Raw genomic sequence first — 25,936 nt, 5'->3', positions numbered from 1 at the left:
TGGGAAGAAGGGAGAGTGCCCTGTTTGAGGCCAGGAGTCATTAGAGGCTGTCCAAGAGTCTGGAGAAATGGAAAGCACCCAGGGCTGTTTGAGTCAGCCACCAAGTACTGCTTTAGTCAGCCCCCAGGGCTGTTGCAGGCGACCACCCAGGGGTGTCAGAAGCATCCTGCCCCATGGAGCCTGGGGCAAGGATGGCCTGTTGGAGTCTGCCAGGAACAGGCCCCCTGGTACATGAGGAGACATTGGCAGGGTTGCATGAGGCTGCCCAAGTGTGCCACCATTTCCTGAGTGACTATGCCAGCATTATTTAAAAAGGGGAAGTGTAATTTCCATGCCAAGTAAGCGTAATTGTGCCTTTTATGCACCTGGAGGCTAAAGGTTTTAATGAGAATAGACGCTATGCTGATTTGGTCTGAGGTGGGGACCATGCAATGAGAAAATGGTTACTGTTTGGGTTTGGGTATGATAGTAGTTTTTGGGGATGATTAGTTTATGCTTGCAGAAGAAATTTTGGAGTTTCATTTAAAAGTAAAATGTCATAATGGATTGAGCAACGATGTGGCAAGCAGTGACTGAAGAGTACTGTTGTGCATTAGTAGTGAATTACCATGAGAAGTATTAGTGAGAATGATGTTGCACTTAGAATAGGAGATGCATTTTATTTTAGATGTAACCATTTTGAGGCATTGCAGGTTGGTTTTAGAGTTGGCCCCAGTTGGCAAGGACGTTTAGGTCTCATTTAAAGTTGGTTTCCACATTTGTGTTGTGACAGGGGTTGTGTGTGAGTGGCACATATGAGGTTGATTGAGGTGGACAATCAAAGGGTGTTGATCCTATTATGCTTAGTATAACGCTTTGAGGCATTTTAGCATATTAGGTTACCTGTTTAATGGCGACATGGACTTTTAGAAAATCTGACTTGGATGTACTATGTTTCAATGTTCTGATCATCCTAAGACTATGTTTTGCTTGTGTGTGTGTGGTGTGAGATTTGTGATCTTAAAGCACAATAAGAGTGATGTTGGTCATTAATGGTTACCACAATCTTTGAGTCATTTCAGCATTTAGAGTTGCCCATGCTTTGGCAACATGGACTTTTAGGAAATGAGATCTGCAATTTATAATGTGATTATTGATATGTCATTGCAATGCTTACTATAACCATTTTTGAGGCATTGTAGGCGTGATGTTCTGTTTGTGCGTGTATGGATGTGCAACCCATGATGACTGCCAGAGTGACTGCAGCGCTCCTTAGCAGTTAACATTCTATGCCGGGGTTGTCTGTATTTTGAACATCCTGTGTTTCATGTGTGTGTTGGAGTAGTATGTGAATGTTTTAGTGTTGGTGCATGACCAGTGTTTGGTTTTGAAATCTTTTGGGACTTTTTTGGAATGTGTTTTAATTGATGTACATGACCAGGGTTGGAGTTGGAGGTGTTTGGTGTTTTGAGGCCCTGCGGGCTCAGTGATGTTACTAGTGGTAGGCTAGCATAGAAGCTAGTTGGAACTTTGATGAACAGGTTAGTGACTCTGAGGGGTCCAGAGGTACCTAGTAGGAGACTAGTACCATAAGCTTTGCAAAGCTGTGTTTTTGTGATGATTGGTGGCTCTGAGGAGTTTGCATGAAACCTAGTGAAGCTTCTATGTTGTTTTTGAAGGTGTCTAGCTCTGCGGAGTTTACTTGAAGCTGTGTGAAGCTTTGATGTTTTTGGTGACCCTGGAGTTGTTAAGGTCCAGGGATTGCTTGGAATTCTGGAGATGCAAGTTACATTGCATTTAGTGTTTTCTTTTAACTTTAGGTGACTTTTGGAATTGTTCTTGAGTCCGCTCTTGATTAATTTCAGAAGCCTGGCAACGTTTCATCTGCAGCTGTGTTCACTTTGGGGTGTTTATTTGGTTTTGAAGGGCTCATTTGTCTGGCCAACATTTGTAGCGTTATGCTGGTGGTGGTTGTTTAGTGACAGCTGGTTGCGTTTCTTTATTGGTGTGATGAGGTGAGTGACTGGTGATTAGGTGTGTCTGTGTTGCTTGAATTTTCGAATGGATTTGACAGCGGCATGAGTTGTGACTGTGGTTTCTTGGTGACCCAGGTAGATTGTTGGGTTGTTAGTAAGTATCTTGCGCAGTTATGACAGTACCTGGTTTTTCCCGGTTTTGGGAGTTAGTACTCGGAAGTGGCAGTCCGAGGTTCCTTTGTGGCAGAGAGGAACGGAAGGAGCTTTGTGTTTGGTTGGTCTTGGTAGTGTTGTGGTTTTTTTGCCGAGGTGGGCGGTTAGTGCTCGAAAGTGGCAGTTCGAGGTTCCTTTGTGGCAGGCGGGAACGGAAGGCGATTTGTGATGTTTTGATTGGTTAGGAATGTTAGTTGTGGCGGCTGGGACTGTCATAGGATGTTAGTTACGCCTGTTTGTTCAATCTCTGGGGTTAGCGGAACTCTGCTGAGAGTGAGGTGTGTCTTGCTGTTGTGAAAGTGTGTGTTGTTCTTTATGCAAGAGGAGGAGGTGTTAGGGTTGCTTTCTCTAAGTGTGTGTTTGAGGTGTGTTTGTTTGTTGTAGGAAAGGAGGTGTTAGGGTTGGCTCTTATACTTGCATGTGTGCTGAGCCAGGATTGATGTCACCATCAGAATGTAGGCTGTGAGTCTGGAGTGTGAGATTAGAATGTTTGGGGTTGAATGGGTTCTAACCCAGGCAATTAGATTATGTGAGCCTGGGTGGTGGGAGCCAGTGGGCTCCTGTCCCTTTCCTCTTTATCTCCTAATGACTTGTTGACATCTGATCCTGTAACCTAAGAAGCTAATAAAGTAACTACTATGCGTACCTGGCCTGTGTATCCTGAGTGTCCCTTGGAGTGAACCCTATGACCAAGAGCCGGTCATAACAAGAGCCCACCAGAGAGAGAGAGAGAGAGAGAGCACGAGAGAGATTTTAACGAGACATGGTCCAGAAAAAAGACAGGGATGTATACTTATTTGGAATCCATAACAAGGACAAAAACAATCAAACAGTAAGCCCTAAAATAAATTCTATGTATCAGGGGGATGTATCATTACTGTTGTTACATGCCTTGCGGAAGAAGTGCTGCACGCGAAACCTATGTTTACAGAGGAACATTGTTCAGGAAAGACGTTATTTGGAGAATAGAGTGCTGATAAGAGTACCATATAGGTTTTCAGAGGTTTCATTATGTTACAGATAGAATGGCAATTACAGTTAAAGGAAAATTGATGACAAGTTAGACATACTGTGCGGCAGAGGTAATAAGGCATCTGTTCGTGTTTAATTCTAAAGGCAAGAAGCCTGCTGGAAGTTCATTTATGAGTCACTAAGCCAGTTGCTTTATAATTGTTTTGTTTTATTTTTTTTATTTAATGTGTTGCAGTATATAAACGTTACACATTTTTCCATGCAACAGACTTAAATAGAGTTCATCTAAAATCGCTCGTAAGAAAAATACATTACAATACATCATATCATCTCACTTTTTAACATGCATTAGTTAAAAACTCACATCGTTAGCTCACCATAAATCAGCTACAGACATTATTGCCCCCTACTGAGGTTCCTAAGAACCGGCAGGGGTGGACTGGCCTATAGGGAACTCTGGAGGTTTCCCGGTAGGCCTCTGCACCCGGGCCTCTTTTCTGTGGTATTTCCAAATGCTCACACAGGAAAAGGGGTGGGGTTGCTGAAAATGTGTAGTATGTGGCCACTTTGAAAATTATTTCCAGGGCCTCTTTTGGCTCCCAGTCCATCCCTGAAAAACGGCCCAGGGTATCCCGTGTAGACTGATTAGCTCGTACTAATTACTAGTGGCTTTATAATGAAGTATTGAAGACAAGGCCCCGAGTCTCTCAGCAGAAGCCCAACATCTGCGTAAGTGCCCAGGTATGCACGTGTGTGTGGTCCTGAAGAAGGAGCGCAGCCTGCAGGTTACTCCGCATGCGCCAGCCCTCGTGGCGCCAGGATAGATATGTGTAAACAACACAAACCCTCAGGCTATTGTCTAGCAGCCAATGTGTGTCGCTCAATGGACCTCTGTTTACATGAACATCAAAGTGATGCCCCTTTTCAAGTCCTACAAGCCCATGTTGCTACAGAAGACCACGTGACAGAGGAAAATATGCAGGCCACGAATATGTTGCACGAGGATACTGCCTATTGCGCAGGAGCCGGCCTTGCGCAGATACACCAGCAATGCCGGTGCCTTTACTGTTAATATAGACCTCAAGGTCTGCCCTGGCACTGACCCCATGCTGCTTCTGATGGCATTCTGTGCTCCCTTGCAGGTGCCACCCCACAGACCTACCCCATGCTGCTTCTGTCTGATGGCATTCTGTGCTCCCTTGCAGGTGCCACCCCACAGACCTGCCCCATGCTGCTTCTGATGGCATTCTGTGCTCCCTTGCAGGTGCCACCCCACAGACCTGCCCCATGCTGCTTCTGATGGCATTCTGTGCTCCCTTGCAGGTGCCACCCCACAGACCTACCCCATGCTGCTTCTGATGGCATTCTGTGCTCCCTTGCAGGTGCCACCCCACAGACCTACCCCATGCGGCCTCTGATGGCATTCCGTGTTCCCTTGTGCCACCCCACAGACCTTGTTTAGCTGATATTTCACAACCATAAGCACTTACATGCGGCTGTGTGTCCTGTCAACCCCATAAGAACCAACTGTTCTGCATGTTTCCTGGATTCCACACGCAATTTAAGGACCATGAATCAATGCACCATCCAGTGAATGATGGAGTGTATACATGGCTCATCGATCAGTAAGGCTCATTCACATGCCCATGTTCTCCCCTTGCCCTCGCAAGTCTGCCTTGCATCCCCCCCTCCCCCGCCTAAGGCGGTGACGTTTCTTTCCTTCTCTCAGCATCCACACAGGGCAACCATGTCTCGGAATTCCAACAGGGTAGTAACTCACACAAGACACTGGGAGACGTCTAAAAAGGGGCCGGATATGGAATAAGCAGCAGTCATGACAGTCCCCTGCCCAAGAGCTGTGTACAGGAACAGCATCACACAGTGGGCGGCGGGACCCATCCCCTGGCACCCCCACACACTCTACCACCTGATGCAGGAAAGAGACATTGACACAGCACCCATAGGACACCAGTACCACTTCATAAGTGAGAGAGGGCACTTGTAAAGAGCATGGCTATTCAGACCAGGGTGAACCCAAACCCATAATCGGATCTGGAGTACAAGAAAGCAAATGTGAGATTTGTGACACAGCCGAGAGTCCCTTGGGCCTCCTTAAACGTGGTCTGATTGCCTGCATAAAACTACATGCCCAGGTACATAGGGTGCACAAGGATTTGTCACAATTTCAAGCTTACATGGAATATTTCATGAGATTCGATTAAGTTTGAAGGCAGAAACTAAGTTCAGCAATCTATATAGGGAACTAGCAAAAAGTACCCATACTCTGCATGGGTTCTGCAGACAGACATGATAACACTCTCATCAATTGTTGAAAATCAATGATCCTGTAGGTTGCTGTCCTCAGTTGCTTATCGCTCGGTGTTCTTTGTGCTCTGAAGCAAACTGCACTGAGAATGGGTGCGTGTGGCAGGCTGGCATACCCCGGAGCAGACGTGGAGGGGAGGCAAGAGTTGGCATTCTGCAGCATACTGGGACCTTCTGTGCGCTCTCCCCACCTACTGCCTCACTCTGGCATGGCGCAGTGCGTTGCAGTGTGTTGCGGTGCAAATAACTCTGAAATGCAGAGCCCTAGGGACTTGAAACATGGTTTCCAAGGATGGGACCTCTGAGTTTTGTTGCTTGCGTCGACATGCTTAAAATGACCTTTGTCCGGTCTTTCTACGACCACATTGATGTTTTGCTGATTACAGCGAACCGTCTCATGTGCGAGAGGGCTGAAATCTGGGAAAAGGGCTGGGGTGTCCAAATGTCATGTAACCAGTAATGTCCAGAGAGTCCTAACAGGTAACTATGCAAAATTTGGTGCATATTGGTGGAAAGGTGTGGAATTGTAAAAGGAACAAACTAGCAGATGTTCTACTTTATATGTATTATTATAGGGTGGCAGTCGCGGATCCTATAGTTAAGGTGAGTCGGAGTTACACAGGAAATCGAAAAAATAAATCCTTAATAACTTTGACTCGTGTGCAAAAGATTCTTTAAAATATAAAAAAAGTTATTAAGAAAACAAAAAAAATCTCTTTCGGCATTGTCCCCATTCATTTTCTCATAGACAAAAAAAGATACATTTTTGCTCGACCGCACAGCCAAAACCTCTAGATAGATTTGAACCACGTTTAAAACAATTTGGGCACAAACTGTTGACTCACAATGCTTTTGTGGGTTGGGGTTATTCCGTCCAGTACTTTTGAAATTATTTGACAGAGAAGGTGTTACCCCCTTCTCAGAAATAAATAGCTATTTCTGCATGAATACATGTTTTGTTTTTAATGCGAGTGATAGCCACGGTTATACCCCAGGGTATCGGAAAATAAAACACAGTAAAAAGGCATTTGCAGGTCAAAAACATGCAAATGCCATCAGGCTAGAGGTGGGAATGAGGCAAGAGGACACCATGTGACATTTTGGAGTTGAAGGGGGGTATGACCTGGAGTATAACCGTAGCTACCTGACATTTTAACTGAACCTGCCTTCCAGAAACAATGAGCATTGTGGAGGGGAGAATGGGAGAGGGCAGGGGAGGCGAGTAGGTTATATGGGGAGCAGACACACATGAGGGGGGCTCATGGTGAGAGTCTGGGAGGCAGGGAAGAATTTTGTCTTTTGCCGTTTTCCCGATAACCATGGGTACAATGACTACAAATGACCAAGGGTACCTGTATTTCGTTGTAGCGTAGCCGCGATTAAAGAAACACATTTCTTTTTTTTAAACTATATATTTTTACAGCTACAGTGACGTCGGGGGTGAAAAATCACTGGCTCTGGCCAGTGGCTTGGTAGCTTTTTAAAAGGCTGAAGGCCTGGTAGTCATGCAAAATATAAAGTGGGCATGGCCAAAGGCCATGGCTAGTGAGCAGGGAGTGATTTAAAAAATACAGTGGGCACAGCCGAAGGCCATGGTTAGTGGCCAGTTAGTGTTTTAAAATATACAATGGGCACGGCTGAAGGCAATTTCCAGTGGCACTAAAAAATATACAGTGGTTACGGCCAAAAGCTGTGGTCACTGGCCATGGCCGACGCCCGTGGCCAGTGGCACCGAAAAATATACAGTGGGCATGGTCGAAGGATGTGGCCATTGGTCACGGCCAAAAGCCATGGACAGTGGTGTTGAATATTATACTGTTGGCACGCCCAAAGGCAATGGCCAGTGGCGCCAAAAAATATATAGTGGGCCTGCAAAGAAAAACATGGTTAACAAAACCCTTGAAATTCAAGCAAATAACTTTAGTTGAAGTGCAGTTATGGTGAGTTAATGTAACATAACAAAACCCTTGAAATTGAGCGCATTGGGAAACTCAGAAGCAGCTCAACTCGACACATTCCCGTCACCCATAGCACAGCGCCACCCAGTAGCCATTACTGGAAGGTCACCTCCAGTTCAGAGCAAAGTGGGCAATGCATTATGGTCCTGTGAATTAGCTCAAATATCGAGGCTTTGCTACAGGAAAATGTATTTATCTATGGGGCAGTGCTATTTTACGCATAGCATTTTTCAACCCAAGCTCCCATGGATTCAGACAACTGTAGACATGTTCACCAATATCAAGGATCATCAGTACAGTATAGCCTGAATCCTTGTGGTCGGAGCATTGGGTGATGTTGAGCAAACACCAGAAAAGTTATGTTGGGTTTAAAAGACTTAGGGCCTCATTACACGGTAGGTGGTAAGGGTTTACCGGTACCGGTATTTTACCGGTACCGGTAAATCCTTACCACCTTACTACGAGGTCCCTTTGCGGGTTGGAGAATTTAACGCCTGCTTTTTGCAGGCGTTAAAAACCAACCCGCAAAGGGACCAGGGAGCTAATTACGGTACCACAATTTGCGGTGCCGTAATTAGCACCTTCCCCATTCCCATTATGCCCTATGGGGCAAAAATGGGAATGGGGAAGGGCAATGGGGGAAGGGGGAATTACCGCCCCACCAACCTTGGAATAGGGCGGTAATTCCCCTTTCCACCAAGGCGGTGCCGGTATTTTACCGGCATGGACCAAGGTGCTAATAGCACCTTGGTCCACCGCCGTCCGTGTAATGAGGCCCTTATGATTTGATATGTTATTTATAATGCACTTAATACCCAGAGGTTTCTAAGCGCAGACCCGGGGATCGAACCTGTGGGCACGTTGCCCCTGAGCTATCCTCCCGAAACTTGAACAAATCTTTCCCCCTGAAATGCTAAAGTAGAATTAGCCATTTAAACCAAGTTGCAACCAACACAGCACAACCCAGAAGCCATTGAGTGCTGGCAGTCTTGGGTTGAAAAATGATACGTATTAAAAAATACTGGCTTGTAGATGTTTCCTGCTGCAAAGATAACCCACAATGCATTGCCCATTCGTCTCCGAACTGGAGGTGAACTTCTAGTAATGCTAGATCAATCTTGTTCATGATGCTTCATGTGGCCCATCACTGTTGAGGTACACAGACTGGTCCCTGGCTTGCAATGAGACACACTGTGATGACATGTCGGTGGTAAGATGTTACTGCTGGCCCTGCACAAATAAATGCCACACAGATGATATGTCCAACGTACTCTGATTACTTGATATTGGCTGTTGGGCTGGGGCAGCAGGAGAGAACACATGGCTCTAAGCAAGGAGCCCAGGTGCTATGCGTCGATTTGGTTTTTATGACAGTCTAGTTGGTATTGCCCTTGATTAAGCACGCAATAAGTGCTTTGTGGTGTTTCGCACTTTGAATATATGTGGGTATTGTGATGGTTGGTGCGCTTTTGAAGTGTGCTTGTTCATCCATCTGGCCTTCTGGGTCTCTATTTATACTGGTGTTGGACTCAGAACCAGTGATGGAGGTGAAAGATATCTCTTCCAATGTCTCTTATGATTAAAGATGGAAAGCTGTTCAATGTCTTGATCATCCAATTCATCAGCAATGGAAGGTATGGGAGATGAAGTGGATGTGCCCACCGGCCGAACATGCTGATTTTAACCAGCAATGTCAGAAGCTCCTGGGCACTTGTGTAGCAGGGGCTCTTGTGGGATGTATTGACACACTTTTGCTCTGCTATGCTGCATCACTATGTTACGGTGGTGCCAGAAACAGCAAAATGGCCGCAAAACCCTTCTGCGCACCAAAACCCCTGAAAATCGCGCTTTTCAATGCACAAAAAGATGGCTGTCACGCATGTTGTCAGTGGTAGAACAGAGCTCTCAGTACTAAAATGCGTCACTGGGCTCCACAACAATTGAAAGTGGAGTGCAGAAGGAAAAAGCAGTGCTTTGCTAAATGAAACTCCAATATTGCTTTAAAACACATTTTCTTTGCTGCTGAAACCTTGGAATGTCAGTACAGAACACCTTCCAAATATTCAAAATTCTCGCTGGGTGCTACAATTCACTTAGTTTAAGGAATCCCTGTGAACTTACAAAGTCCTGAAAGGCTAAGAACATGAAGAGATCTTCACAGCAAACGTAGCCTGCCTGTGGATCTGTAAAACAATCTCTGTGCAGCAGAGGGCTACCTGTGATGACAGGTGCCAGGGGCCTTCCTCATTAAACTTTAACATGTTGTAAACTAAAAGTCAAATGTTTGCAATATAAGAGGCCTGTTACTGATAGTAACCCATATTGTAGTTGTTTTTGATCCCATAGGTTAAAATCTTGAATGAGAATTCTATCTGTTATTTGATACAAGTTTGTTTTGTGTAAAAGCCAAAAGAATTTAACAATTAAATTAAACCTGGCTGAGCTGCAAGGACTGGAAAGGCAGTTTTTTCCCCAGAGGGAGGGCCTTCCTCTCAGCTGAAACTCACAGGGAGGTGCTAATTGCTGGTAAGCCCAGGACTAAACAATGGACATCCTCTAGCCCAGGAAATTGAAAGTGTGAAAAGGGGTCGTAAATGGCCTCTGGAAGGAGCAAGCAAGGAAAGTGATGCCTTGGGCTCCCAGGAGAGACAAAGGGGTGGAGCCAAGCGACCATCTGTTGCTGAACCTGAACAAAGAACACATTTTAAAAGACTTACAACTTGCTAGTCAAAATGATGAAAAATATAAAAATGACAGAGTTGTTAATTTAATTTCTGGGGCACGTGTGAAGAGGCGGCAGAACTTTGTGACTTGTTCTGGACAGGAATGGCAAGATATGTGATTTTACGCAAAATGTGTGACTGTTAGAATTGTGAAAATGTACATGCATGTCCCCATGTTAAACACGCATATTTGTGGAAATTTATAGAAAATTTGAAAAGTGTGTTCCTAGTGAAAAGAGCAAAAATCTGTAAAAAGGGGAGACAAGATCCCACCACTGCAGGGTTTTACGGAATAGCTGCTATGCTAAATATGCCAACTTTATGTGTGATTTGTATAAAGGTGACCAATGTAGAAATGTCCATTTAATATAAAATCAGACTTGGAGACCAATGGCTAAAGGATTGTAAAGCAAATCATAAAACCTGACATCACCCAGCCTTGAGCCAATCACTCAAATTGCAAGGCAGAGATGAAGTATTGACCCTATCCCAGCTCAAAGGGGCAAATTTAGCTAAGCCGGCTCACACACCCCCTTTATGATGTCATTTTATAGCATAAATAGAGACAGCTGACCAGACATAGGGACAGACAGATCCACTCACCCTCCTGATGCTGGCAGAGCATGCTGCTGAAATCTACATCATCCTTGTTCCAGGCCTATTGCCTATTGCATAGCTGAACCATCCTCACCTAGGCCTCAAATTCTAGAACAGAACCCCAAAAGCCTAGGGGAAGCCTCATAATAGAGCCGGGCTGTGCTGTTGCTGCCCGCCTGCGGAATTGAAATATCATTAGAACCAAGAAGGGCAGATCCCGTCCAGTCCTGTGCCATGCTGTGACCAGAGTGCCTTGCTGACCCTGTCCACTCCTGTGCCATGCTGTGACCAGAGCACCTTGCTGACCCTGTCCAGTCCGATGTGCCCAGCTGTCAGTCCCTGATAGGTTCAGAATCCTGATAGGTCCAGAATCCTGACGGTCCAAAATCTTAAATCCATTTTGTTTTGTGAGTATTAACAGAAAGCTAGAAATTGTTGATTCCCGTGCATAATCTTGTCCCCTCCTAACCTCTGAACTATCCTTACTTCCATAATCAGTAACCTTGTCTAAATCTGTAGTGAAATCTTATTCTGTCTATCTGTAAAAGCATCTTTTTCCTAGTCATTTATCAACTTGATCTATTAATTTCATTTGAGTGACCATCCTAGCGCTCCAAGGTGGACAGCGAGGAACCAGGACTGAGTCGCGAATCACTCCTGACTCTTACCTGTGCCATCCTGGTGGCTTAGCTTGGATGCTCTAGTCCATAGCCAATATTTTCTGATTTTAAAACTAAAGCCTCTTTCCATTCTCGCGCCTATCTCAAAAAAACAACCTTTATTACAATCGCTATAACTCCCTCCGTTTTTGTGATAGGAACGAAATTTCAACTTCTACCTGTAGCTAACATCCACAGCTATCCAAAACCGCAACAAACAGTGCGGTTCTTCCATTGTCGCAAATATTGCGGCCAGAAAAGTTTGCCGGCAATTTTCATTTTGAGAAATTTTTACACGTGTAAAATAGACTTAAACTGCTTCCGACTTGGATTTTAAGATTGCAAATGTTTTCTGCTGACTATATCATTGCTTTTGCTTGTGTGCAACTGTTCAAAGTGGCTCCCATAGGAATTTACACAACTTTAAGAATTTCTCCACACATTTAGAGTCTTGCTCAGCCACTTTAAAAGTCATTCTGACAGTTGAAAAGCCCACTTCAATTTTCTCTTTCTGTGTAAGGGGGTAAGGGGGAAGTGAGACACTGTTTGACCTGTACTATTCCTGAATGCCTGCTCTCTTCTTCCATCTCTTTGCATTGCCTATTGGGGGGTTGATAAGTGTTGCAGAGGGAATTTCTAACCATTGTGCTATCTGATCTGAAACCAACACAAAAGTATTAGTTTCTGTGCTGCATTTGTTTGCTCATAACTTACTCCCAATGTATTAAAGACATCATTCTGTATTCTGTCACCCCATTGGTGATTGTTGTTTACCTATTAATATATATATTGTGTTTTTGTTCTTAACTAAGTAAATAAATAATACCTTTTACAAACCAGCCTGGTTTCTGGTCCAGCGGGACCCAGGGTATTCTTAAATAAGGGGTGTGATACGAGTGGTACATCTTTCAAATAATTGAATCCATATATCAAATACGTTTTTTCCATTGCGCTGTACACTAGGCCGAGAGCACAGTGTATCGCCTGATTGAAATCCTTAACAAATCTGGGGGCTTGAGTCCGGGGTTTGATTGATTGCCACCCATGACAGTCTAACACAGCAGTCTAACCTGCAGAGTAATAATATTTTGTGTGGTGTGAGTACTGTGCTACACTGTATAAGTGCCCCTAAAATAAATACTCTAGAAATCAGGCCTGTTTGAAAAAGTAAATTTACCCTGAAATAAGCCAGAAGGAAATTAATATTTCCGGAATGGCGACCCCAGTGGAAATCAATATTGCAAGGGAACACCTACTTAAGAAATTGTTTGTCAGGGGTAAATGGGTAGAGCAGGATGAGAAAGTCTGGCACCAGGAAATCAAACAACAAGTCACTACCACAGACTTAGATACATGACAGGACCAGGGTCCATTACACCAGGCACCTAGTGAACTGTATATGGCCCCAAAAGTTAAAGAAGAGCAATGTAAAATTGCCAAAATAGCAGCTTACCCGTACCTCCACATTGGAGTAATACAGGAAAAATATGCCGAAAGCCTAGATCTGGCAAAGAGGCAAGTACAATCCCTAGAAAAAATGCAGACTAATCTGGACTCTGCAGAGCAAAGGCTCCAGAGTAGGCAAGAAGCTGAAACAGAGGCCAGGCAGTATGCCACCCAACTACAAGAAGAACTGACGCTCTTACTGCAAAACAATGCAGAGCAAGATGCCCAGGTACTGAAACTGCAAAAAGAGTGTCACGAAAGATTGGACTCTTTATAACAGAGCCAACAAAAACTGGCACAACAATTAACATTTAACCGAGTCTGCGCAGAACAGGTGGTCATCATACAGGACCAGATAGACAAATTAAAAGAGGAAAATAATAAATTAATCATCAAAGATTAAGAATCTCAAGCAGAGAGCGACAGAAAGCTGGTGCGTTCAAAAAACAGAGGGTCGACCTGGCTGCACAGAGGGGCTCTACTCAGGAAAGGGACGCCTTAGGCCAGGAAGTCAGCCATTTAAAAACAAAGTTAGAAGAAAATCACCTGGCCCTTCAGGAACTTGGTGAAATCAAAATGGATTATGAAAAGCTGTTAGAGCACACCAGGCGGGTGGAGGAGGCTCTGGCAAAGAATAATCAAACCAGTAAGGACCAAACTCAGGAGGAAAGTGTCCTGCAGCAAAAATTGGCCCAATACTCCCAATTCAGGCAGGAAGCACAGAGAGACAATTAGGCTCTCTGTGAAAAGAATGACAGGCTCCATAGACAGATAGCCATGCAAGAACAACTCATAGAGACCGGTAAGGCCTTAATAGAGGAACAAAAGGGTCAGATTCTGGCATTTCATCAGGGAGTAGGGGCTGAAAGATATGAGGTAAGATGGGAGAGAGAAACACCTGAGCATAACCTCAGAAACCCTGGCATCAGATACATTAATCCCTTCAATTCCATGGACTCTGCCACCCCCATGTCCACTGGCTCATATGAACCAAGGGCCCCAGGGATGGTAGACTTCAACACAATGGGAAATATGGGGCTAAGAGATCAGTGCCTCCCAGAAATGGATGGGTGGGCATCTATGTACAGGTTCCCAAATGCTAGGGCCAGCTTCTCTGATCAGGGAGACTCCAGTGAGGGGAGAATCAGAGAACTGTATCCTCAGAAATATCACCTACCTAGAGTTCAGTCAGTGAAATGTGGTGGGTAATTCCATGAGACTAGGCCCACTAAGAGCATCTTAAAAACCTCTTCCCATCTAGGACAGTGGGGGGGTGGGTAATCACTCCTGTCCTGGGAGCAAGGGAGAGTCAGTAGACTCTTCTGAGCGCAACAGGTCCCAAGAGACTAGGCCCTCACATTTTGCCAGCCATTCCCAAGCTCGCAGAATCCGGGAGAGCCGAGAAGATCAGACTGCCACCTCTGGTAGCAGTGCCTCTGAGTCAGAGGATGAGTGGACCAGGGTATCCAGAACTAAAAAGGCCAACAAAGTTAAGAGAGCTTTACTCAAAGATCCCCTGAAGCAAATAAAAGCTATTAGGAGCGTCATCACACCCTACCACAAAAATGCCAAATATTCAGTTTGGGAGTACCTTGAATTGTTTGAGCAAATGATGGAGACTTGCCACCTGAAGGACAGCCAAAGCTGTATTCAGTATGTAAAGTGGACATTTTCACCTGAGTACTCCAGCTTCTTTATGGGGCTGGAGGATCAGAACCATTCAAGATGGTCCACCTATAGGGCAGCCATCCTGAAGAATTTTTCTATTCATAGAAACCCTCAAGAGGCCCGCAAGGCGGCCTACAACCTGCAATGTGGGGAAGACCAGGCCCCACAAGAATTTGCCCAAGAACTTAAACGTGCCTTTGCGCAGACCACCAGGAGGGTGCACACTGACAGTAGGGAATTTGTCAATACCTTCTTTCATGCCCTCCCTAAATACATCATGACCCAGCTAGTGAGGACTTTCATGAGAAAAGATCACTAGCCTGGGTCATTGAACAGAAGTGCAGAAGCCACTAGAAAACAAAAATACTAACAAAAGCCCAAAACCAACCAACACCCCTGCTCCTGCTAAGGTGGCGGAGGTGAAGGTTGCCCCCATTTTAGATCTGGAGATGGGAGGCCTAAAAACATTCCTGCACAGAATCCTACTAACCACAGACCCAGAAGGCCCTCGGTCCAATCCCAAACAGGGAGTCAGGGAGGTAACCCCCGCAAATGGGACCATTAACTCCCCTGACTACATCAGCCCCCGTTACAAGGGCAACAGACCCATCCTGGGCTATGTGTGGACTCCTCCAGCCCAAGGGGGGGGTCCAACTAGGCAGCTGCCAACCAGGGAACTTCCCTCCACACTTTCCCGAGGAGGGCAGTAATCCCCCAAATGCCAGGCAAAGTTTCTTTCCCCGGTACCTGCCAAACCTCAACCGACAAAACAACCCTTCTTTCTTTCCCCACTTTCCTGAGCCCAGACAGCCCAATCCGGGAGAGGGGAGACCAAGGGTGGAGGGGTACCAAAACTATCCCAATCAAGGGTATAACGGGAGAAGGGACAGTTACCCTTTCCGTGATCAACCAAGGGTAGACCAGAGGACCCTGTACCAGCCAGAGCGGGTGTCCCAACTGGAGCGCCAGGTCCAGAACATGGCACAGGATCCGGGTCGCATGTTGAGGGCTCAACAGAACCCTCAGATGAGCATGGGGACTCAGAACTCCTCAAATCAAGGGTCTGGTGCTCCAGAACAATGATGGGGGAAGAACCCCGACAACCCACCGGTTCCCAGGGAGGAGGCACAGGGGGGAGAAAGGGTATGAAGCCTTGGAGGAAGCTTCCTTCCCCAGTGGAAAGCCCCTGGAAACCCAGGAACCGGAACCAAAATCTCCTGCCTCCGGAAATATGCAGCCTAAGGAACAGAGGGCGGGTAGGAGAAATAAAGAGCCTAAAAAGGCCCATTTTGTGGAGGAGGTGCAAATCATCCAATTTGAAGGAAAGGGGTCCTCAGAGGATTCTGGGAAAAGGATCGTCACCTTCAGGGATGAGGGAACTCCTCCCAAACAGAAATGGGTCCCAATAGATCCTGAGCAAGTCTGGGTAGATGGGGGGACTGAGTTAAAACCGCCCATCATCAAACCCCAGAATGACCAGCAAGAAAATCACCTTGGTCAAACCGATTCTGATGAATGCCTCCAAAAAGGGGAGGGGCAGCCCAGACTCAGAACCAGGGGAGCCCAAAACTCCCCCCATGTTCAACTATCCTATTTTCATTGCAGATCCCCAAGCTCACACCCAGGATCCTGCCCAAATCTATTCTGAGGACTGCCTCCAAAAAGGGGGAGCGGCCGAGCCGAGAACCAGAGGAAGAAGAGTCCCTAGCTCCCCAAAGCCCCTCTGAGCACTGTCTCCAAAAAGGGGGGGACAGCCCTGAATCAGAAAGGGAGGAGCCCGAGACTCCTCAAATCACCGAGCATGAAACGGGATGCTCACATACCCAAACTATCCAACTCCATTCTGGGGACCGCCTCCTAGAAGGGGGGAGCAAACCAGAACCAGCCCTAGAGGAATCACAAACCTCACCAGCCACTTCCATTGACTGCCTCCAGAAAGGGCGGGGGCAGCCCAGAAACAGAACAAAGGGAGTCCAAGACTTCACTAATAGCGGTGTGTCAGAATTCTGTGCCAGATGCTGCAGCTTTGACACCGTCACCTGACCCAACTATCCCGGTGTCAGAGTCAGAAATAAGCAAATTGATCATAAAGCTTGCCCAGAGGAGCACCCATTACCTTTGCCCCTTGAAGGAGAAGGAAGGTAGATTCTACGCCTCCATCCAGGTGCAAGGGCTATGTGCAATTCCAGCACTGGTGGACACGGGATCCCAAGCACCTCTGTTGTCAAAGAGAGTCTTTGAACAGCTAAATTCAGGAAGGGGGGAGAAATACCAAATCCCTCTCACCCCTCTTCCTGGACAGCTCCAGAGCTTTGACGGGAAGGAAATTCCTGTTGAAGGGTCTGCAGAGCTGGAAATTAAAATTGGGCGACACAAAATGAAGCGTAAGTGGTTTCAACCCAGCACTCCAACTAAGTCAATGCCTTGTACGGGATGCCCAATGGAAACCCTTATTTATATATTTTTATGTCAAAAGTTATTTTATTTCTGGATGATGTACCCTTATATAACGCCCTTCTCTTTGAATCCCCCCGGTCTCACTGAACCAAGAAGAAGGTTTGTTTTGCAAATTAAAAGATTTATTTGAAGAATTGAACAATATATATAGCACACCTTCATGAATATGAATAATATCTGACTATCACACTTATGAATATTTATGCAATGATCGGCAATGGGTAATATTACAATATCAACAATCTCTTTAATCAATTAGGAGGAGCAATAAGATGGATAATGTAGCAGAGAATAACTTTGGATGGGTTCAAGGAAATGCACAGATAGGAAAGAATGCAACACAGAACTAAACTTGATATGAATTTAACCAAAGACAATGTGATCACTCTTGCCCCCTGTTGTTACTCACTCCCCCCCAATATGCAATATGAAGAGATGGAATGAGGGCACACAGGTTTCAGGAATAACAATCAACAATTGCAGTTTCAATCCCACTCCCCCCCCCCCAGCAAGCTTAGAGAGAACAGGATGATTTTAAACAGGTCAAATGCTTTTGAATGTAAGATAAAGTGATGGGAAAAATGATTTTAATTTGCTAAATATGATTCATAACTAGTGAGAGTTGCTTTGGATTGTTTCAGGTCGACACTAGCAATAATTGTTGAATGATTAGCAGATGGAAAACGAAATTCAGAAGTTAAAAGCAAGAAAAAGCTATTTTTAGATGGCGTGAAATTGAGCCAAGTGTAAATTCGCGGCAACTTTTCTGTGTCCGAGAAACGCAATTACGGAAAAACTATAAGGAATTGGAATGTCATTTTGGGTTCGTTTGAAAGCTGAGGATGTTAGCTTCTTTAAATTTCGTTTCTAGTACATACGGTTCAAAAGTTACAGAGGTCTTAGTGAAGGTAGATTTTTCTCAAAAAGGGTCAAGATTTTACAAATGGGATTGTGCTTTTGAAGATTTACCAACAAGAATTGGCTTATACTAAGGGGCTATGAAGATGCAAGATACCCAACAGCCAGCCACCAGAGCAGCGGCGCCTCCGCTCCGACTTTTGTCCACCAGGACACTTGACTTTCTTCAGAAAATATATTTAGCACAAGGATGATTTATCGCTACAGTTATCACAAGACTATATAAGGAGAAGGATTCAGGATGGACACACGATTCTATAATGCAGTTCTGGATAGGTTGAAATGGATTGAATAGGATTACTTTAAACTAAGAGATGACTATGGACAGTTCTATACTAAATACTCACTACTATGGCTTTGGAATGGAATGGGCCTGTCAAAGATCTGGTCAAGGGTTTGGCTTGGATTCGCTCGCCACCGGACAGGTCTCAGGCGCTTGGTTCTGCTCTCAGCAAGGCACTCTGGTCTGCACGGCCTCTTGGACTGGATCTGACGGGTTCTGGGTTGCAGCACTTCTCTACTGGTTTGGATCTCTGGGTTCTAGCATGGGTTCCTGGCCAGAAGCAGCAAAACAGCTCAGCCAGGCTGTTGGATTTTGTGGTGCCCCTTGAAAGTTTGGGGTAAGAATCAGGTTGCAAAAGATTCTAAAGGGCAGCTGAGAAGGGTTTAGCTTTTTGGATTGGACTTTCTGCTTCAGAGTTCTGGAGTCTGGATTCTGGTTTTGGAATCTGGATCTAGGTTCTGGAGTCTGGATCTTCCTGCAGGGTGCTTCGCCAGTGGATCAGTTGATGAGTGAATGTGTGTCTGTCTGGGTCCTCAACAGTCCCTATTTATCCATCTTCCAAAGGGGTGGGGAGGCTGATTATACAATGCCCAACCCTCTAAGGATCTGATAGGTCAGAGAATTCCCCCTGTCCTGATTTGAGAAAGTAACAGTGTGTCATGAGGTGTCATCATGTGTCAGAGTGACACAGTGTTTAGGGTCCAGAAAAAATCTCTCCCCTTTGCTTTTACCCAGAAAATCTATTTTTCCCAAAAAAACACATTTCCAATATGCACAACCTGTTCATAATAGATATTTACATGACAGATTAACTAAGGTACGTTTCTGTCAAAATCTTATCTTCATACGAGGTTTGGTTCACAAATGACAGTTTTTCATGCTTTTGTGTGGTTACTCAGTGTCAGTTCTGTACCAATTTTTACACATGCATGCACATACCCACTGGGTAAATTCCTGTAATTTGTCATGTTCCTAACATGATCACAATTGCTAGAATATGAACATTTCCGGGGTTCAGTCTCTGAATGTCGCACAGATTCCAGATTAGTTTTAAACTGTGAGCGAATTTTTCATTTTAATAACCTAAATCCCATATTTGTATCAGTTCAGTACAATTTGCTATAAGTCTTTTTCTCAAACAATATTTTCTTCAGTTTCAAATCCACATTTTCAGTCTGGCCTGCCTCCAAGGCTCGGCTGAGTCAGAGAGTCACATGGGCTTCTTCCTGCCAGGGCAGTTGGCGTCAGTCACACCCGAATTAGCATTTTCATTCAGTTCCAGGGAGTCCTTTGTCTCCACTCAGAATAGCAGAGCCAGTCCCCCTCCCAGTTCCTTTCACACCAGCCTGCCAGTTTCTTAGCAGAGAGCAGGGGGAAAGATTCCTTTGTTGGGTAAAAGGTGTGGAATGTGTTTGAAGCTCAATGTGGAAAACCTCCTGGATTTTAGCTGAATCCGGTTATTTTACAGTAAATTAGAACATTGTTCTTTTGTGGAAATTAAAGTTACACATTTAAAATAAGAAAACATATCTTCAATTCCAGTCTTTTCCAACATGAAAATCAATGTGTGGCACCCCATATTGCATTTGATGGAAGTCCCTTCTTTGGCATATTTAGCCTTTGAGACACCAGTTTCACCTGTCAGATTTAGAGATCGCCAGCGTTTGACAGATATTGCACCCATTTTTGACATATTTCTTTCCATCAACCATCTTCAAAAGTGGATTTTGTTCTGATAACATATACTTCTGCTGACATTATATTTATGTGGATTCTTGAAGTAGAATGATGTTCAACACCCAACAAGGAGGTTGGATCTTTTGGGTGGTGTGTGAGCCATGATTTTTGCAAATTTGACAACCAAGAAAAATGGATTTCCACACAGCTCTGTGTTTCTTTTGCAGTCATTTTGATCTGTAGGCAGCCAAATGATGGGTTTTGGCAGTGGTCTCCTGTTGTAACGCTCACCTGATTCCCGTAGAGGCGCCGGTCTTGACTGGGCGTATACCGTATCTTCAAAGGTGATGTGTAACACACGGCTGGCTCTTTGGGCTGGACCTCTGTGCACTGTATGTCCGATTCGAAGGGTAAGATGTCTGCAGATAGAAAATATGGGATTAAGGAACTGGGTTATTGAATGTCTCTCTCTTCTTCCCTTTCTCTTCTCCTGTAGAACCCCAAAGGTTAACGCTCTCACCTAAGGTAAGTGAACGCTGTGCTCTCCATCTGCCTCGGGGCAGGGTGCTGTAACCAGTTTCTTCACTGGATAAGGGGAGCAGGCCTCTTGACTTCAGAGAACTGCTGTCCGTCGTTTACTGCACGAACGGTAAGTTTCGAGTAATTCTAATGTCTTTAAAGTCTTTAGTAATGATGTCTCTTGTTTTGCAGGGTTCCGGCGATGGCGGATGACGGGCTGAAGTGAGTTGAAGATGGAGCCCGTGTGATGAATAGAAGCGCCTGGAAGCACGTAAGTATGCGCTTGTTGCCTGCTTCACGATGCGCTCTAACTGTCTTTTTATTTTGCAGGTACAAGTTCGGAGCGGCTGCAGGGTGCCGGAATACCCACTGGGTTAGATGTGGAAAGGAGTAATGGCACGTGAGTATTAAAGTTCCCCAATGTCTTTAAACGCACCTTGTTTTGTCTTTCAGATGCGGGATGCAGCGCCGAAGGCCTCCGGAGCGTGCGAAGAGTTGGTAAGCTTTTGTCTTTCAGATGCCGAAATGCAATGTGAAGACCTCCGGAGCGCACGAAGAGTAGGTAAGCCTTTGTCTTTCAGATGCCGGAATGCAGCGCGAGGCGTTGGTGACAGCCGATGGACCAGGAAAGTGAAGAGCTGTCACTGAAGACCGTAATGCTAACCTGTTCTTTCTTGTCTTTATAGGTGTTGCTGAAGACTGGATTCACGATGGTAAGCCTTTTTCCTTAGGCCCAGGATCAGATGCAGAAGACACGATGAGCGTTCTGCTGCAGAGGATGCAGAATAACGCAAAGCAAGATTCATCCATCGGGTGTGGTTTAAATAGCCTCCTGTAGTGCTTAGGTGTCTCCTTCCACAGCCACGCCTAGGTAAGAAAAGAGTTCCTGCTTTCCAGAAGAGTTCCAGTGTTCTGAATCTAGGGAGTGGCTCCTGCCCCACCCAACAGGAAAAGTAGTTCCAAACAGAAGAGGATCAGAGGCTCAACTGGCAGGCAAGTAAGCAGCATGGTCTGCTGCAGGTAAGTCCACCCAAGCATTATGAGCCCGGCGCTTCCAGCGCTGGGACTGGGCATATTTATGAGCCTGGTGCCACTGGCGCCAGGACTGGGTCCAAAAGGTCCCAATTGGGACTGGTTGGCACTCGGAACCTGGGTTATGGATCTGCTTCCAAGGGAGTTGGGAAAACCCTGACCTTTTGGAAGCAGAGATCATGACACCTGTGTTACCACTAACATAGGCAAAAGTGGATGGCGGCCTATTTTTCTGATTTTTCCTGCGCACTTCTGGGTGATTTTTAGCGAACAGACTGCTTTCTGGCGGCTATTTCTGATGTTTCTGATGCAAGCAGTGCTCAGGAATGTTGCAGGGCCTGGACTAGTGGTGTAAAACATCCCACAAGCCCCCCTCTTGCGATTTGGAGTTTACCGTCCGTCAATGGGAATTTGCAAGACTGGGAATATCAGTTTAATCTCTTCTGATTCCAAAAATGGCAAAGTTCATCATCTTTTCCTCCTTGAGGGGTGGATCGATCGGTTCTCCTCACCAGTCCTGATGTGAGTATTGAGCGATACTCCAGGCCCCTCAGATCATTTCTCCTGGTCCCCGGGTAGTCCTCCTTGGTTAGTCACTATGGTTTCCAATCCTAGGATGACAAAACAAAAACATATTTGTAGACATTTCCCCACCACTATTAATGTAGTGGGGCGGACACATACATTTTGATAAATCAGGACACATTTTTATTATTGTATTTTATAGACTATATATGAAATATTTTAGAGTTGGAATTTTATGGAGCTGGAGTGGCCCCCTCTGGGGTTCCAGAAGACTCCGCCAGTTGCTGCAGAGTGTGCCTAGGATGGCAACACTTTAGTTGATTAATATGGACCCACTTATCTTCCCCTTCTGCCAAACTGCCTTTGGGGATGCAGATTTTGTAGTCGACTGGTGAGATTTTGTCTACAATTTCAAAAGGACCCCTCCTGGTAGGCAAATATTTGCGCTGTTTGGCCTGGTTCCTTTGGAAAATGTATAAGTAGACCCGGTCTCCTACATTGTATTCTTTTCTGGTAGTCTTTAAGTCATAGTGGGTCTTCATGCTGTCTGCAGATCTCTCTAGATTTTGCTGAGCATAGGCAAAAGCATGTTGAAGGTGTTTTCTTAGATTTTGAACATACTCATGAGTTGTGGAGGCATTGATCGATGTCTGCTCTTGGGTTCTGTAGAGCAGATGCTGGGGAAGCACCATCCTGAGTGCAGTCATCAGCTCAAACTGTGACATTTTAGTTGCAGAGGAAGGGGTAGATCTGATGGCCATTAGGACAAGAGGTAATCGAATATCCCAACTTGGCCCAGAATCTGCCACAAACATTTTTACTATGCTCACAATTGTTTTGTTGTATCTCTCCACTGCACCACTAGAGGCTGCCGGTAAGCAATGTGTAGCTTCCTTTTGACCCCAAGTATCTCCCACATCTTCGTCATTACTTCGCTGGTGATATGGCTCCCTCTATCTGACTCGATCCTTTGGGGTAGTCCAAAACGCGAAAAGATGTGGTTGATCATCAGGGCAGCTGCTGTTTCTGCCTTGCAGTTTGGGGCCGGGAGACATTCCACCCATTTAGTAAACCAGCATGTCACGGTCAACATGTACTTGTTTACCCTAGAGGAGCGAATCATGGGCCCAATTAAATCGACTTTGAAATCTGACCATGGCAGTGTCATCCCCCTCTTTTGGAGAGGCGCACGGTGTGTGAGGGATGTTGGCTGAAATTGTGCACACACAAGACACCCCTTCAAGTATTGGTCGAGGTCCTGCCCCGTGTGTGGCCAGTATGCAACCTCTCTTAGGATTTCAAGTGTTGTATGAAACCGCCTATGACCAGCTGTGGCCGCATCATGGGCGTGACTTAACATCAGGCTTCGCAATGAGGTAGGAACCACCCACTGATCATGGCCAGCTAGGGATTTCCTCACCAACAAACCGTCTTGGATTCGGAACATTTTTGGACATTTCATCAACACTCTGAGGTCCTCTTTCCCTATGTAATCGTTATCCGTCAGGGGAAAGTTCTCAGGGTCCTCAATGTGTTGATAAAACTTACCAATTATTGGATCCCCTTTCTGAGCCGTAATCAAATCAGCATCTGGGGTCTCCTTACTCCATTGTACAGTTGAGTGATCATTGTGAGAATTTGTCTGGGACCTAGTGATAGCAGTGACCAGGATTTCCCCCAACAGGGACTCGATCTCTAGTAGATCCCCTTGGATGGCTCCAGTTTTGGCCAGCTGATCAGCAAGGCCATTTCCAGTTTTGTCTGGTCGCTCTACTTTGGAAGGACCGTTGATCTTTTTCCAGTAGATGGTCATCCCATTCGAGGTGACCAGATCATCAATATTTTTGATTAATTTCCCATGTTTCAAGGGTTTGTTATTAGCACATAACATGCCTCTGGTTTTCCAGTTAACCAGGTGCTCCACAAACCCGTTCCGTACATAATCCGAATGATTATGACCAGTTCGTGGAGTTGATGTTTGAGTGAGGATGGCTCGATGCACAGCCATCAACTCTGCCACTTGACTACTTCGGGGACCAATCTTGTACCCAACGGAGGGTTCTGGGGTCTCATTCACCCATGCATTCCCTACGCCAGCCACAAGTTCTTTTTCCCCGTTGTTGTCAACATGGTAAGAGCATCCATCCACATAGACAGTGGGCATTCCCTCACATTTGTCTTCTTCAAAGACTTTGTCTGGGGAATTAGGGTATGCCTCCATGTTGTCCTTGATTTTTAGACCTTCGTCCTCGAGACAGTTTTCTCTGGCACAATCATGCAAGTCAGCCAGACCTTGCGCGAGGGGACTCTTCTTGTTTTGGCCATATCTGAACTCCACAGGAAAGCCTTGCATTGACAGAATCCAGGAAGTAATTTGGGAATTACTCACATTTCCGGCCCGGATTCTATCACTTTAGAGATATTGCAGAGGCTCATGTGGAGTCTCCACTATGATGTGTTCCCCCTGGATAAACGGGCGGTAATTCTTCAATGCCCACACCGCTGCCAGTAGTGCCTTCTCACCATCGTTGAATTTTTCCTCCACAGAGGATAAAGTTTTACTCGCATAGGAGATTACTTTATTGACCTTGTCATGCTGATGGTATAATACTGCAGTCAAGCATGTATTAGAGAACCCTGTCTCCAAGAAGAACTCATTGTTTCTGACAAGGTAAGCTAGGCAAGGCGTTTGTGAGAGGCTTCTTTTGAATTGTCTTACTGCCTTGGCTTGTTCTGGACCCCATTCCCACTTGACCCCCCCTTCAAAAGATGAATCAGGGGTCTTGTGATCTCTGCGTAGTCCTCAATGAACTTTCAACTGTAATTAGTCAGTCCAAGGAGGCTCCTTAGGTCCTGCAGAGTTGTGGGGTCTTTCAATTTCTGGAGAGCTTCCACTTTCTGTGCTGTTTGAAAGGAAAGTTTTGCTCCGGCAGCCCTCAACTGTGTCAGAACATAACGGATCTCCGCTATGTGTTCCTCCACAGTTGAGCTTTTGATGAGGACATCATCTACATAAGCCAGGTTACCCCTTTCACCCAGGTCGGGCATGGCCTTATGTAGAAAAATGTTAAATTCATTGCCGGAGTTGATGTATCCGAAGGGAGTCCGGGTCCATGTGTACTGCTGGCCCCCAAAGGTAAAGGCCAGCTTGCATTGGTCCTCCCCACTGACAGATACAGTCCAGTATCCATTGGGCAGGTCTATTGCAGTGAATACCTGTTACCTCTGGATCTGGGCCAGCCCTTGGTCAATGTAGGGAAGAAGCCATCAGGAAGTATGGACCCGTTTATTGAACTCCCTAAGGTCGGCGCGGAGTCTCCACTGGCCGTTTGGCTTCAATATCTCCAGCACCGGATTATTGAAGGTGCTGTGGACTGGTCGGAATATCCCACGGGACTCAAGGTTTTTAATTATTTCAGTAAGGGACTCCATTGATGCGAGAGGCAAGCGATATTGCTTCACAAACACTGGAGTCATGCCAGGGTCCGTGGGAATTGTTGTTGTGTGGATGTCAGTGCGACCACAGTCATATGAGTCCACCGCAAAGAGATCTTGAAAATCCAAGAAAACTTCAATTTTTGCTTCTGCTCCAGAGTCTCACAGGCATCAGCTAGGTTGACTCTCTCTTCAACCATCTGCCTGAAGCCTGGAAAGACATCTGGTTTCACTATCCCAGCGGCCTCCTCCAGCTGGATGGAGAAGTCCCTGGTCAGAGTGCTGATTTGGACTGGTGGCTTCAGGTGGGAAAGGCAGCCCTCATGGACCTGGAAAATCACCTCATCCCTTCTGAAGTCACAGGTCACATCTTCCTTACCATAAGAGCAGGAAGTGTACAACAGGAAGTTCCCCCCATGCCGGGTAAAGATCCTGTCTGGTGTCGTGTTGTCATCACTGTCACTGTCAAAACAGTCCTTGGGGATTGGTCCTAACAGTTCATTGCCTAAATCAATGGAAAAATGTCAGTCATCAACCGCCATTCTAATAATGGTGCCTGCGGCTAGAGTAATAC

Source organism: Ambystoma mexicanum, chromosome 6p (genome assembly GCF_040938575.1).
Source record: "Ambystoma mexicanum isolate Mex_15411 chromosome 6p, UKY_AmexF1_1, whole genome shotgun sequence".
NCBI lineage: Eukaryota > Metazoa > Chordata > Amphibia > Caudata > Ambystomatidae > Ambystoma > Ambystoma mexicanum.
The sequence above is the reverse complement of the archived record's forward strand: the minus strand, read 5'-3'. Positions refer to the sequence as shown.